This window comes from Oncorhynchus gorbuscha, linkage group LG12, assembly GCF_021184085.1.
Source record: "Oncorhynchus gorbuscha isolate QuinsamMale2020 ecotype Even-year linkage group LG12, OgorEven_v1.0, whole genome shotgun sequence".
NCBI classification, from domain to species: Eukaryota; Metazoa; Chordata; class Actinopteri; order Salmoniformes; family Salmonidae; genus Oncorhynchus; species Oncorhynchus gorbuscha.
In genome coordinates, this window is record NC_060184.1 from 27,297,973 (window position 1) to 27,313,751 (window position 15,779).

The window sequence follows — 15,779 nt, forward strand, 5'->3', positions numbered from 1 at the left end:
CAGCACTGTCTCACTTTTTATTGATCTCTCTAAAGCTTTTGATACAGTTGATCATGCTATACTAAGGCAGAGATTGTCGAGTGTAGGTCTTTCGGAGCATGCAGTTCCATTGTTTGCTAACTATCTGTCTGATAGAACTCAGTGAACTCAATTTGATGGGCTTAAGTCTGTTAAATTGTCTGTCTTGAATGGTGTGCCCCAAGGCTCTGTACTAGGTCCTCTCTTATTCACTATTTATATAAATGATTTAGACAAATGTCCAAAATGCACAACTTCATTTTTATGCTGATGATACTGTTATTTACGGTTGTGCCTCATCTCTTACAAAAGCTTTCCAGAACATGCAAACTGCTATTTATACTGTTCAACATACCGTGGGTCAATTTAAGCTTATCCTCAATACTGACGAAACTAAACTAATGGTGTTTTCTAATGCAAGAAATAGACCTCTGAACCTTTCACCTATTATCTGTCAGGGCAAGGAGATTGAGGTTGTAACCTCATAAATATCTTGGAATTTTAATTGATGACTGCCTCTTTTAAATTGCATATTCAACAACTTACAAAAAAATTGGAGCTGAAATTGGGCCTGTTTTTCTTTTGAAGCCAGAAGGAGGCTCGTATCAGCTACATTTATGCCTTTACTAGACTATGGGGATATTTTATATATGAATGCTTCCGCTCAGTGTTTGAGATCAATGGACACTCTTTACCATGGCACTTTGAGATGTATTTTAAACAACAAAACCCTTACGCACCACTGCACTTTGTATATCAGGGTTGGCTGGCCTTCTCGAGTCACTCGTAGGCTCAGTCACTGATATACTTTTGTTTACAAAGCCATTTTGGGTTTACTACCTTTATTTGGGCATTTATATTGTTCAGAAATGTGGTGGGTACTCTTCATTCGCTGGACTTTATCTTGTGAACTGTTCCAAATGTCCAAACGGAATTTGGTAAAAGGGCTTTTATGTACTCTGCGCCATCATCTTGGACACCTTACAAAATACTTTAAAAGTGGAATAACTTGTCCCGATGAGTGTTTTTAAATCACTGATGAAGGATTTTGAGGCTGATTCCCTGACCTGTCAATGTTTTTAATTTGCTGTTTTTTAAATTTTGTTATACTCTTGTGAATACAATGGTTTTTACTAGATTACTTGTAGTTTTTCATGTTGTCTGTGTAATTTTTTGTAATGACTTGGTGCTGCCTATCTTGGCCAGGGCGCTCTTGAAAAATAAATTTTAATCTCAATGAGCCCTTCCTGGTTAAATAAAGGTTAGATAAAATGAAGGTATTAATGGTCAGTCAGTCTCCTCCCAACTGTCCCATTTTAGAGTGTTCCAGTCTGTGTGCCAGCGGCTGAGGGCAGGCCTCCCCTGCCTCGTAAATACAGCCCATATAGTTTAGCCTCAGCCAGCTCAGAGATGTCACCTCAGCAGCTGGCCCGCCTGAATGTTTTTACAGTGATGCCTCACATTGTCCTGCCTATCAAGCAGCATGAATGAACATTGTCTCTCTCGCTCGCTCTCTCTCTCTCTCCCTATCCCTGCTCTCGCTGTCTATCCCACCAAATCTGCTTATGTTATGCATGACTCATGGCAGTGAGTGGTGTGTATTTTTAAGCTGTTGGTCTGGTCCCTCTGTGCTATACTATGTTTGTTTGATTGGTGGTGAGGAGGGGGCTCCCTCTGTATGGCTGGCGTCAGAGTGGAGGTAAGAAGTAGGCTGTTGATGTGTTGGCGGTACGTATGGCAGGACCAGGAAAACAGCTGCTGGTGTGTGTGAGAAAAGGAGGATAATCAGACTGCAGGATGTAATGACAGAGTACAACAGTTGTGATCTTACATTCTCACTCCCTCCCCACCCGTGGACACACACACACACACACACACACACACACACACACACACACACACACACACACACACACACACACACACACACACACACACACACACACACACACACACACACACACACACACACACACACACACACACACACACACACACACACACACACACACGGCAATAGGTCAATCCCTCGTATCTGATGCTCTCCAAGCCTGTGTGTGACTGTGAAATAGTGAGAGCGATGAATGGTTTAGTCTGGGTGTCTCGCTCTTTCCCAGCTATGCGGAAGCAGTCAGGGATCCAAATCAAAACCCACCCACCTACATTGTTGCTAAGGCGATGGCTGTAGTTTGGAGAAAATTTGTGAAGCGCCAATGAAGGATTGTGTCTAGTGAGGGAGGGGGCTCACTGCACATTTCCACAACATGCCCCCCTTCAACCAGTCTTGCATATTACTAGTTTCACAAGGTGTGAAAGGTCTGAGGGAGATTTCATGGGAATGAAAAGGAATCCATTTTCGGCACTCTTTCCACTGAGAATGTTCCTTCTGCACTGTGACATGCTGTGGAGGGGGTTGAGAGCGACACACACACACCTTGTCTTTTTAGGGACATCAGTACAACAGCTTGAACTTGGAAATGACTGACTGTACTGTTCAGTGTTCATGTAGCACTACTCCTGACAATCAAGGCTTTCTCTTTCCATCTCTATTACATGATTTAGTCTGTTCAGAAAAATGTAGTATGTTCATGGTATTTCATTCTTACACTGGGATTTAAAGTGCATTCAAGGGTAATATGACCACAAAGTGTTACAATGCTTCTGCTGGAAACGATCCTGGCTACAGAGGGCTGTGTTATCTAGCCAACTCTTATAACGATCTGCCTCTGACTATTGTTGTCAGGCCAGACATGTTCGCCAAAGCTATACAGATGGTCCAGACTATCACCAAACCATCTATGAGTCATATGAATTCCTTATTGATGACATACAAATGTAAGATCTTAATTTGAGCCGGTTTGCTAGAGTAGGAAAATGATCCTGCAGCAACAGGGGATGTGGATTATAATTAATGGACATTTTTGTAGGGGTTGATAGATACATTTATCGTAAGGAAAAATCAAGTCTCAAATACACTACACGTTCTTGTGCAACAGGGTGATCAAATTAAGATCTTACCTCCTGTAATCAGTCGGGTGTCTTTTTAAAAATGGAATACAAGCTGAAGAGGAGTGGGAGGTTGAGGTCTTTCAGTGATTAGCATACTAGCGTTAGCCTGCTAGCGTTAGCCTTGATACTGGACCTCCATTCATTTCTCAGCAGGGGTCTGGTGGTCACAGTCCAACACCTCTATCTACACTGGGCCTCTAACAGTCTGAACAACAGCAGGCTTCTGGCACCACCATCAGTGATTTTACAGCAGTGACATTTCTCACGCCTCCCCTTCTGCTCTTCTACCATAGCTGAGAGGAATCCACAGTATTATTTCTGTCTGCTATATGTCTGTAGCACTCTGGAGCTGTGGAGAAAGTGTTAAAACGTAGGAGTGTTTAAACTACCTCTCTGAGCTGTTTGCTGAGCAAATGAAAGCATATCACGTTTTGTGCTCTGAAGGAAGCATTCTAGGAACAGAGCAGTCCACTCTGGTCACATGTTGAGTTAAGGGTACTGTTGCATCCCATCTCTAGCCAGCAGTTCTCTGGTCTCAGGCTAGGTTAGCCCTGAGACTCTGCTCCTCCTCATTCATTGTGTGAGGGACACTACAAGCCAGTAGCCACCTGGGTAGGGGCCAGGTTCTGGGTTTCAGGCAGTGGAGGCTAGTACTGGTATGTTCACTCTGATGCACGGGAGGCCCATGTGGGGAAGTGTGCTGCTGCACTATCCAGCTGTGTGTGTGTGTGTGTGTGTGTGTGTCAGCCAATGGTGGATCAAAGGGTTCTCGGCTAGCCCCAGTGGGGTGTGTCCCTTAGGAGTCTTCACTCTGGGTCCAGTTGAAGTCTTGAACCATAACCTTGACCCACACCAATCCCTCAACACACTTTATATACCACTGCCTGTGGACCTCCCATCCATCCCCTCCCCTAATGCCTTCCAGATGGACTGGAAGAATTACTTTGTTAACCCTCACTGACACGTGGTTACGTGTAATCACGTCAGGCAGAATGCTGAACTGACAAATCCATATTGCTTTGGCTGACTATGGAGAGATTCATATTGCTTTGGTTGACTGTGGAGAGATCCATATTGCTTTGGTTGACTATGGAGAGATTCATATTGCTTTGGTTGACTGTGGAGAGATTCATATTGCTTTGGTTGACTGTGGAGAGATCCAAATTGCTTTGGTTGACTGTGGAGAGATCTATATTGCTTTGGTTGACTGGAGAGAGATCCATATTGCTTTGGTTGACTGTGGAGAGATCTATATTGCTTTGGTTGACTGTGGAGAGATCTATATTGCTTTGGTTGACTGTGGAGAGATCTATATGGCTTTGGTTGACTGTGGAGAGATCCATATTGCTTTGGTTGACTGTGGAGAGATCCATATTTATATTTTCATTAGACTCTCCAGGTAAGTGAGCCCTCGTTACATTTACATATCAGTAATTTAGCAGACACCTTCATTGGAGGTGGTTTCTGTCACAGTGTCTGACATTCTATTCATTCTAAAACTCATGTTTTTTTGTTTTCCATTTTCAAACAAACAATTAGACATGGTTTTAGTACTACTATATCCTTCTCATTCCCTGCACATTTCCCTTAGCGTGGTATTTTGACTGCTTAAACTGACTGGTTCTAGATAGCGGCTAATGGAGTTGTACAGCCTTCCTGTGTCCATACCTGGATGCCTCTTCCCCCTTTAGCTCTGTCTACATTGGGCAGTAAATCTGCCCCAGTGTTGCGTGTCCATTGGATGCTGCAGTTGTGGTTGCCTGTCTCCCTTCACTGCTCCATGAACAGCAACCCATCCCTCAACCCTGCCCTCTTCCCTGGCCCTCTCATCCAGCCACACAGAGCAGACAATGCTGGCCATGGAAATTCAGAGCTAAGTCCAAAACAAACAACTTCTATCTGGATCTACACAGAGGCTCAGAACATGAGTTGTGGGGAAAAAAACATTGTCCTTTGTTTCTTTTGTCATACTTTTGTTTTGTTTAGATTTACAGGGTTCGTCCTCGGATTTAGTTTGGAGTATAGAGCATAGTTCAGCCGCTTGTTAAAGCAAACATGGCATTAAAACTGCGGACTGATTCCTAGGCCAACATTCCTGTTTGTTTAGCCCTAACCACTGCATGCGAGCACACCATTTAAGGCTCAGGGTTGCGCTGCTCTCTCTGTGGCAATGTGGACAATCAGAAACCACACAACCATCGACAGAGGCCCCCCTGTGGTGTAGCGCCTACAGGGGGCAGAGGAAGTGCCGTCGGTCTTCCCCAGGGAAGACTGACTGATTGACTGAGAAGTCTGAAGGATATCCAGAGAAACTGTTCGGCAGTTTATTTGTAAGACTTGGACAGTCAAACAAACCTCCACATGGGGTCTGTTCATTCGACTGTGTTGATGAAAATAATGATTTGGACCCGTTTACACACCTAAATAATGGAGTGTTCCTTCCAAAAGAATTTTAATTCCTGTTCTTAGCAGTAAGAAACAGAGCGGTAATATGTTGCCATGTATTCGTTGGTAGGGATATAGAAGGCAGGCGCTGTATTGCGTAAGCAGGCAGGTCTAGCTAGTCCCTGGAGTGCTTTTCTGACGTCACCACCGCTAGCTTGCTCTCCCTCATCTCTCACATCCAGGCCCTTTGATGTTATATTTTGGTATAGAGACATTAACATTAATGAAGAGAAAGAAGGAAAACGCTCCCCTATTCGTGTTCCAATTCCACCTAGCTCAAACGGTACAGCTTTGTGTGTAGTGTGTGTGTGTGTGTGTGTTTACTATAGAGTTCATGCTATATGACCCATTCTGATATGTCTCTAAGGGGGTGGTGATACTCAGAGGAGTACTCTACCCTGTCCTTCAGAGAGGCTGAACAGAGCCCATGCAGAGTCAGCTGTGTAGGTGTACTGAGAGGGCCTAATGGGGAGATAAGGAGACTGAATGGAATCAGGACTATAATGAGAGGGTGTGTGTCTGTCTGGGTCTACTTAACAAAGCATTAAGGCCAGACTTGAAATACTACAATCTGCAACGAGAGAGAAGCCAGTGTCCTTAGCTTTGTTTTCATACACTCCTCACTACACATCTATTAGGCAGGGCTCCACAACAAACTTCACTGGGAAGCTAGCTCCTTGCAGTACCTTCATTGTTTCGCTTTGTCAATTCTTCTGATTGCCCTTAGCTTCAGTGATGCGAAGAGCCTTTCTGGGTCAGTGTCTGTGTTATGACAACAGTAATCTGTGGTACACACACACACACATTACTCAACCGTTATGTGTTTGGTGGTCAGCCAATACCATTGCTTAGATGACTGTGCAGATTTTAATAAAGGGAAGGGGTAATGAACGCCCTCGCTGATGTTTATGGGGAAGGGCAGCCCTGCCACCACCAATGCCACGTTGCTACCTCAATCCCACTGAGAGGGGTGTGTGGCTCCACTAACACATGTTCCCCTGCCCTGGACACTTAGTCTGGGGTTGGATTCCTCTGGGTTCCAGTTGCCTGTGGTTGGAAAGTGGTGGCGGATCAGCTACCAAAGGCCTGCGTTATGTTTAAGATTCTCTCTGGTGGTTTAGACTAGAGCACCATACTGTACTTCATGACTCGTCTCCTTCATGACTCGTCTGATACAAGGAAACCAGTGGGAATGTGAAACTAGGAGCTTCGTTATGGAATGCATTTGAATACGGAGTACAGCAGTAGTCTGAATAAATGTACAGCTCACTCCATTTCCATTGTTCTTCTCCATTCATTAGCATTGGATATTATGCCCTAGTTCAGGGTCCACATATAACTGTTGTTGACCACATCCTTTCCTATTCCGCGTTCTCTTTATCTAAGCAGTAGGATTGACTGTTGCACAATACTTCCATTCTGTGTTATGCAGTGTTTAGTTTCTGCCGAGGACTGTGGGGTTTATTGCTGTCGTGTGTGTGTTTACACTGGGAACAGGACTGTCTAGTGGAGGTGTGTGTGTTAAGACTAGGAAGCTTACTGTGTCTACTGGGATTCGTGGGTTCAAGTCTCTCTTGGCAGGTTATTAGCACTCTTTCACTACAGACTATAGCAGGCAGGCAGATATAGAACTGTCACTACCGACAGGCTATGGCAGGCAGGCAGATATAGAACTGTCACTACAGACAGGCTATAGCAGGCAGGCAGATATAGAACTGTCACTACAGACAGGCTATAGCAGGCAGGCAGATATAGAACTGTCACTACCGACAGGCTATAGCAGGCAGGCAGATATAGAACTGTCACTACAGACAGGCTATAGCAGGCAGGCAGATATAGAACTGTCACTACAGACAGGCTATAGCAGGCAGGCAGATATAGAACTGTCACTACAGGCAGGCTATAGCAGGCAGGCAGATATAGAACTGTCACTACAGACAGGCTATAGCAGGCAGGCAGATATAGAACTGTCACTACAGGCAGGCTATAGCAGGCAGGCAGATATAGAACTGTCACTACAGACAGGCTACAGCAGGCAGGCAGATATAGAACTGTCTCTGCCCGGCTAAAGCAATTCAGTTCTAAAGATGGTCACAGTAGCTAATAGAACGCAAAAATGGAATGATTATTTTCTCTGAAAGAGGATAGATCACCTTCCAGCTACGCCACAATACTGTTCCAATTTTTAATTTTATTTTTAATTTTTTTAAGGGTACCTTAAAAATAGGCTCGTACTGTGATATTGACAAAGCAATTTGATGTTCCAATTACCTTCTAATGTACAGCCAGTAAGCATAGCGGTTATTATGGCTGAACAGTGCCTACCCTGTTCTCATGGGTCATCATATCAAAGATGGAGTGAGGCTTGTCTGTGAGCATGAGGTTGCTTATTGGTTGTTTTCCTTTGTAGAGAGAGGCTGGTGACCTTCATGGCTCTGTCTGTTTGGCTGGGCTTAGTTTATTTTTAGTTCTGTATGCTGATGGGTGCTGAGAGTGAGGCGTGGGTAGAGTGAGATGAGGACGGTACTGCTGAGTAAGAGGCCCTCCCCTGTTCCTCCCTTCCAAAGCTTCCACTTCCCACATCAAGTCGGACCTTGGGCCTGTCAGTGTTTAGCCAGCCTTGCAGTTCTGTTCTTATCTTGTTTTCTCCCTTTGAGGCTTTTGTGGAATTGCTCTCGGTCTCTCGGCCAGCTCCGGTCTGACTAGAGATCAATAATCATTGTTCCACCCGTTGGTTTCCTGAGTCGTTTAAAGGCCACGACAACACCTCTTCCCCCTCAGAAGGCTGAAAAGATTTGGCATGGGCCCTCAGATCCTCAAAGTTCTACAGCTGCGCCATTGAGAACATCTTGACTGGCTGCATCACTCCTTGGTGTGGCAACTGCTCGGCATCTGACCGCAAGGCGCTACAGAGGATAGCCCCCAAAATTCAGCATTTTCTTACATTTCTACATATCCTGCACTCATTTGAGGTCATTTTGACACTGCCACGCAGGGCAGCATGATATGGGCAAACAATGTAGGCCTTATGTTTAACCAAATATTGAAATTGAGATTTCAAGCAAAACACTTGGGTGACCTGTTGGAATCATGGAAATATAATGATTATTCTATAGAATATAATAGTGGGTACTTTGAATACAGTGTAGTTTGACATAAAGTTAAAATGCCAGGGAGGAGTTATTGTGACAGGTTAGGAACCAAAAGTGTTAAGTGTTTCCTAGGGGACATTATAATCTTTGGCTACATTTGAATCTTTTCTCTTAGCTACTTCATGTAGCGAAAATATTAATGCTTCTCATATTCGTCTTTGATTTAGAAGATACTGTTGCATAAACAACATGCTGATTCAGGTCTACACCATCACTGTTATTATCAGGCTATCATAGCTAATTACGTTTTCTCTGACTCAGTAAATGTATTATCTAGCAAGCCAGCTAACTAGCGATTAGCATTAGCTGCTATCAAGATTTAGGCCCAACTTGCTAAGAAAATACAAACTCTCTATTTGCAGATGTAACAAACACAAACTAATAGTGTAATTATAGAATGCTAGTGGATTTATATTAAGAAGTGAAGTGAAAACACCATCGTTGTCATCAACATTGCTGCATGTGCTGCGTTGACCATAAAAAAGCAAGTGTCTCGTGGTCGAGGAACAACATCCGCTCCTTGAGTGACGGGCGGTGCTAGGTCTATGTGGAAAGTGACATGGAGAGAAAGGGAGCGTAGAGATGACTCAAGTAGCAATGTAAACTATATAATTGGACACTACATACAGGGTGTCACATTTAACTATCCAAACATTCAAATGCCCTTATAGAAGGTAAAGTAAAAACTCAAACCTGTCCCTGCATCAATACCGGTATATAGTAAAATATGGGATACCGCCCATCTCTACATCCAGGACCTCTATATCTGGCAGTGTCAGTGGAAGGTCCTAAACATTTTCAATGTGTTCAGCCACCCAAGACTGTTGTCTCTGCTGCCTTACGGAAAACGGTACCAGAGTGCCAAGTCTGGGACCAAAAGGCTCCTAAACAACTCCATCCTCCAGTCCATAAGACAGCTGAACTGTTAATCAAATGGCTATTTGTTTTGACTCCATTATTGCACTGGCTCTATGCGCACTCACTGGACTCTACCCGCGCACTCACTGGACTCTACCCGCGCACTCACTGGACTCTACCCGCGCACTCACTGGACTCTACCCGCGCACTCACTGGACTCTACCCGCGCACTCACTGGACTCTACCCGCGCACTCACTGGACTCTACCCGCGCACTCACTGGACTCTACCCGCGCACTCACTGGACTCTACCCGCGCACTCACACATGCTAACTACACTGACACGCCAACACACACACACACATGCATATTGTCGCTACACACACTCTTTCACACACACTGTTACTATTCTGTTGATTATTTAATTACATGTACATATTACCACAACTACCTCGTACCCCTGCACATTGACTCGGAACCGGTACTCCTTGTATATAGTTTTGTTATTTTGCGTTACCATTTCTTAATTTTTTTATTTGTGAATTTTCTTTTTAACTCTACGTTGTTGGGAAAGAGCTCGTAAGTAAGCATTTCCTGTTTTATTCTGCGCATTTGTAACAACCGCCAGATGAAATGGATTCTGATTTATCAAGCAGAGCTGTGGAGAAGAGATGTTTCAAGCCTCTTTCAAAGAAGAAAGTGGAAAACGCGGGCGTTTCCCCTGCATGGTTTGTTGTTGTTGAACAACACTGCCTTCTCCCCTGCTGACACTCACGTGGGAAGGTTCTCTCTCTCTCTCCTCTCACTGTCCCCTGGCTCTCTTCTGCTATCCTGTACCTTGTCCCCCTGGCTTTCTCTCCTCATTCTCTTACTGTTTTCCTCCTCTCCTTTCTCTATTCCTCTTCTCACATTCTGCTCCTCTGTCTCCTCCCGTTGGAGTAGTTGCTATGGAGTGGGAGGGAGGGTGAAGCACGTTGGTGAATCATTCACTCTGCTGCCTGGCAGGGCCTTGGCCTACTTGTTTTGTCCCGCTAGTCGGTAACAGTTGTCAGGGATCACCCTGTCATTGGACAAGTCTCAAATGACACCATTACTATAGCCTATACAGTGAGTGTAAGTACACCTTCTTATTTTTTTGTTGCACCCCCCCATGTTGACTCCAATGCTTCCCACAGTTGTGGAATTGGCTGGATGTCCTTTGGGTGGTGGACTATTCTTGATAAACATGGGAAACTGTTGAGCGTGTGAAACTCAGCAGTGTTGATGTTTGACACACACCGGTGCGCCTGGCACCTATTACCATACCCCGTTCAAAGGCACTTAAATATTTTGTCTTTCCCATTCATACTCTGAATGGCACACATACACAATCCATGTCTCAATTGTTTCAAGGCTTACAAATCCTTCTTTAAGCCTTCATCTATGCTGATTTTGAGGTGGATTTAACAAGTGACATAAGGGATCATAGCTTTGTCTGCCATGGAAATACCAGGTGTCCTTAATGTTTTTTACACTCGGTGTGTAGTGCATTCGTTTTGAACAGAGCCCTGTGTGGTGAGATGGACCTGTCAGTTCTCACTGTGGACAGACAGGAGTCTGGTGGGTGACTGTTAAATACTAGACCTAGGCTATATGGTTTCCCCTCTGCAGGTGGACTGCCTATCATGTGTATTCACACTCACTCACTCATATATCTTTATGGATATTTGACTCCCTTAGACTCTTCTCCTTTTAATCATGTCCAATGTCATTACATAAACAACTTTTCCAATACCATTTCCCGCCCAGCCACTATCACTTCCTGACTTTCAGGAGACCAAGAATGTCGCTGGGATGGCCAGGCTTGATTAACTCGGATCATCTGGAGGGGTCGGTCATTCTTACTGCTCTGCTTAAGGCAAACACCAATGTCCCCCCTGTGTACTGCTGCTTGTTAATGTGTCTCTCTTTCCTTCTCCTTCTCTCTGCAGTGAACAGAGTATCTGTCAGGCGCGGGCCGCTGTCATGGTGTATGACGATGCCAATAAGAAATGGGTTCCAGCCGGCGGCTCCACGGGCTTCAGCAGAGTGCACATATACCACCACACGGGCAACAACGCCTTCCGGGTGGTGGGACGCAAAATACAGGACCATCAGGTGACTCACTGGGACTTAGGCCGAGATGTGTGACGCATAGTAGTGCTTACTGTATATGAATATAAATGCTACAGTATATAAAGCTTTTAAAAGTTGTGGTTAGTTTAAAGTGGGACTGGGATTTCACATGTGACTTGAAACTGCGCTGATCTGATGACTCTAGACTTCTTTATACTTCATTCCGTCTGACCTGTGTCAGTAGGAAAGCAGTCTGGCAGCCATCTTGCCTCTCTGTGTCTCTCAGGAAGGACCCAGTGTCTCTCGGGAATGACCAGCGCTGTAATTGAAAACAGGTCTGAGAGCTTTCCTGCTCCACCAGTCACTAGCACATGACAGCCATGTCTGGACTGGCAGAGCCAAGGTCTCAAAAACATCAATCAATCTGTCTTTGTCCCTGGTCTAAGAGTGAAGCCCATGGTTAGCTATAGAGTCAACAGAGGGGGGCAACAATGTAGCTCCATGCCAGAGAGGAAACGTAAGTCTCCTGCATTCCTCTCCACTGACTCTGGCTTACTGTCTTACTCCATGTGATATGATCGACCAGACAGCCAGTGATACACATCTGTATTTAATGAAGGGAACATTTTAGTGAACAATTAGAGGATGGCCTGTTCTCAGGAAAAATAGAAGACCTATTTCGAGAAACGCAACACCAGGTGCTGCTGAATCGTTTCCACGGCACCAGACTACACCGCTCTGATTGGCGGATTAGTGTCTGAGCTGATTGTTGTCTGTTTTGTAGCCCTCTGTATTTCTAGTGTACACACTACTGATGACCTCGGCCCGAAACCGGCTCCTGGGTTTTTAGCAGAACCCCCCCACCCCACCCCTCAATTCAGTTATGTCAGCAGGAACTGACAAACTCCGTTATTCTCATTACAAACAAACTGGTTCGTGAGCCTCCTATCTCCAACTCTCTCTCTTTCCCCTGAAAATTGATCCCCTGAAATAGACTTGAAGGAAGCCATGATAAACTCTGACTGTTTTCAGCTTTAAGAGTGAATCGTTTTTAGTTTCTGAACTGAGGTTTATTATCCTGCCATGGTTGGGACTGAACAGATGGTTAGCTTGGTCTGACTTGATCCTGCATTTGTCCTAAAAGTTTCCTCTACCTGTCTGGGAGCAACTCCCTCAGTGCATCACTGTTGTGATTTAGTTGATTTCACTGTAATGGTGTTCGTCAGTGGATATACTTTCACACCATCTAGTGCTGTTCCTTTGTTGATATAGGATCCCAGGGCCTCATTGGCATGCAGGAAGAGTGTTTGTGTGGAGGGCTGAGTGCAGTACTAGTGTAGTCCACTGAGGCATTGTGTACATCCAGGGATGGGCAACTGACGCAACATCATTTCAAAGATCATATAAGGAAATCGGTCAATTTAAATAAATTCATGAGACCCTAATCTATGGATTTCACATGACTGTGAATACAGATATATGTATCTGTTTGTCACTGGTACCTTTAAAAAAATAAAAAGTAGGTGCGTGGATCAGAACCAGTCAGTATCTGGTGTGACCACCATTTGCCTCATGCAGCGTGACACATCCCCTTCGCATAGAATTAATCAGGCTGTTGATTGTGGCCTGTGGAATGTTGACCTACTTCTCTTTAATGGCTGTGCAAAGTTGCTGGATATTGGCGGGAACTGGAACACGTTGTCATACACGTCGATCCAGAGCATCCCAAACATGCTCAATTGGTGATATATCTGGTGACTATGCAGGCCATGAAATAACTTGGAAATGTTAAGCTTCCATGAATTGTGTACAGATCCTTGCTACATTATTATTCTGAAACATGAGGGGCCTCAGGAACCCTTCACGGTGTCTCTGTGCATTAAAATTGCTATCGATAAAATGCAATTGTGTTCATTGTCCGCAGCTTATGCCTGCCCATACCATAACCCCACAGCCACCATGGAGCACTACGTTCACGACAGTAAACCGCTCTCCCACGCGATGCCATACACATGGTATGTGGTTGTGAGGCCGGTTGGACGTACTGCCAAATTCTCTAAAATGACGTTTGAGGCAGCTTATGGTAGAGAAAGGAACATTCAGTTCTCTGGCAAAAGCTCTGGTAGACATTCCTGAAGTCAACATGCTAATTGTATGCTCCCTCAACCCTATCTGTGGCGTTGTGTGACAAAATGGCACATTTTAGTGGCCTTTTCTTGTTCACAACAGAAGGTGCACCTGTGTAATGATCATGCTGTTTAATCAGCTTCTTGATATACAACACCTGTCAGGTGTATAGAATATCTTGGCAATGGAGAAATGCTGACTTACAGGGATGTAAACAAATTTGTGCACAAAATTGAGAGAAATAAGCTTTTTGTGCCTATGGAAAATGTCTGGGATCTTTTATTTCAGCTCATGAAACATGGGACCAACACGTTGCGTTTATTTTTGTTCAGTGTGTATTTTTTAGTAATTGAGTCGGTCTCAATTTACTATTGCGAGAATAGGTGCAACTTAGGTGCAACTTCAAAATTTGTTTTTGTGTCAGTCAATTAGCAAGTCTGCACACAAAATAATATATTGCTAAATTACTTCAATCACCGTCACTCACACACACATCCTATAAACAAATGCGAACATTTCTCTCTGTCGTATAGTAAAATGTGTAAAATTGTAGGAAATGAGCTGTTAAACAGCTCATTTTCCTCTCCACCCCATAGCAAAGTTAGTATAATTGCATGAAATTAACTCCTAAACATACAAAAAATGATCAAGAGGGGGGCCACAAAAATGGAATGGATGTTTGATCACAAACCTGCGAGCCACTGTGCCCCTCATGAGTTCAGATTTTTCTGTGGGCCCCACCCCCATCAAAGTTGGCCGTCTCTGATCCAGAGGCACAGAGGAGAGGACAGGGCCTTTTGCTGCGGTGGTAGATCCTGTTACATACTGTAGCAGCCTCAGGAGAGGCCCATGGGGGGAGAGCGGGATGGAGGAGCGGAGGACTGGTCAGACGATTGGCAAAAAGAGGCACTGCACTTCCAGCTAAAGTATGCATATAATTATCATGTCAGTTGGCTGGTTACAAACTCTTAAAGTGTATTTTAGTTGGAAGTCTAGTATCCCTCTTTATTGGATTGGTCAACTCTCCCAGAAGCTTAATAGTTAAACTTACTGGACTCGGTTGACAGGCTCTTATTCTCTCTGTGACATGTTTCTGGTGAGTATCATGCAGCCAGTGATTGAGGTGTGGTATTGGGGGGGGTTGTCAGACATAAGCACAAAGACCACAGTGGCTTCCTGATTCACAGAGTTTCCTGCCATAATACGGTTGAGTAAATCCAGGAAGTTTGGACTCTCAGCGTGGTGCCTCGCTCCCCTCGGTGCCTCGCTCCCCTCGGGCCTCGCTCCCCTCGGTGCCTCGCTCCCCTCGGTGCCTCGCTCCCCTCGGTGCCTCGCTCCCCTCGGTGCCTCGCTCCCCTCGGTGCCTCGCTCCCCTCGGTGCCTCGCTCCCCTCGGTGCCTCGCTCCCCTCGGTGCCTCGCTCCCCTCGGTGCCTCGCTCCCCTCGGTGCCTCGCTCCCCTCAGAGAACTGATTCCACGGAGGCCAGTTAAAGACGATACCAAAGCCAGCCCTGATGCAGGGGGTGACAATGACCGATTTGAGTACAATCCTACTATTTCACCATTGGATTTTTTTCTTCTTTAAAGACTTTATGAAAAACCACTGTTCTTTTTGTTCCCCCTGAAGCAATAAGCCCTGACCTAGTTCCTTCCCCCATTCACCTTGTGAAGGTCTTGTTTCTGGAGTTCCTGACCCCGGTCCTCCTGCCCACTAGGCTACTTGCTGTAGAGCAGAGGTATTTAACGCAGTGGAAAAGCCTCTATGATCTTGTTTCATTTTACCAATGCAATAAAGAGCTTCTGTCACAGTCACTTTTGTTGTCCTTACAGTTGATGTATATTGCGTATACTAAAAACACACATCAGTTTCTAAATACTGATCCAGTAGTCTCTCGCCTGTGATGACGAAGGTTTTCATAGTACAGTCTCCAGTGTATCGAGGTCTTGCTGTTGTCTCCACAGCTGCTGAGCGACGCAGAATCCATACCCTCAAGGCCCAGCCATGGCTTGTGATGGATGAGCACAGCAGACAGACCCCAGGAGTGTGTGTGAAGACACTGCGCGTGTGTGACCGTGTG

At 45.0% G+C, this 15,779-nt stretch overlaps 1 pseudogene; it reads left to right on the plus strand.

Moving 5' to 3' along the window:
• The window catches only part of LOC123990802, a 154,818-nt pseudogene that overhangs the window by 52,208 nt on the left and 86,831 nt on the right, over positions 1–15,779 (plus strand).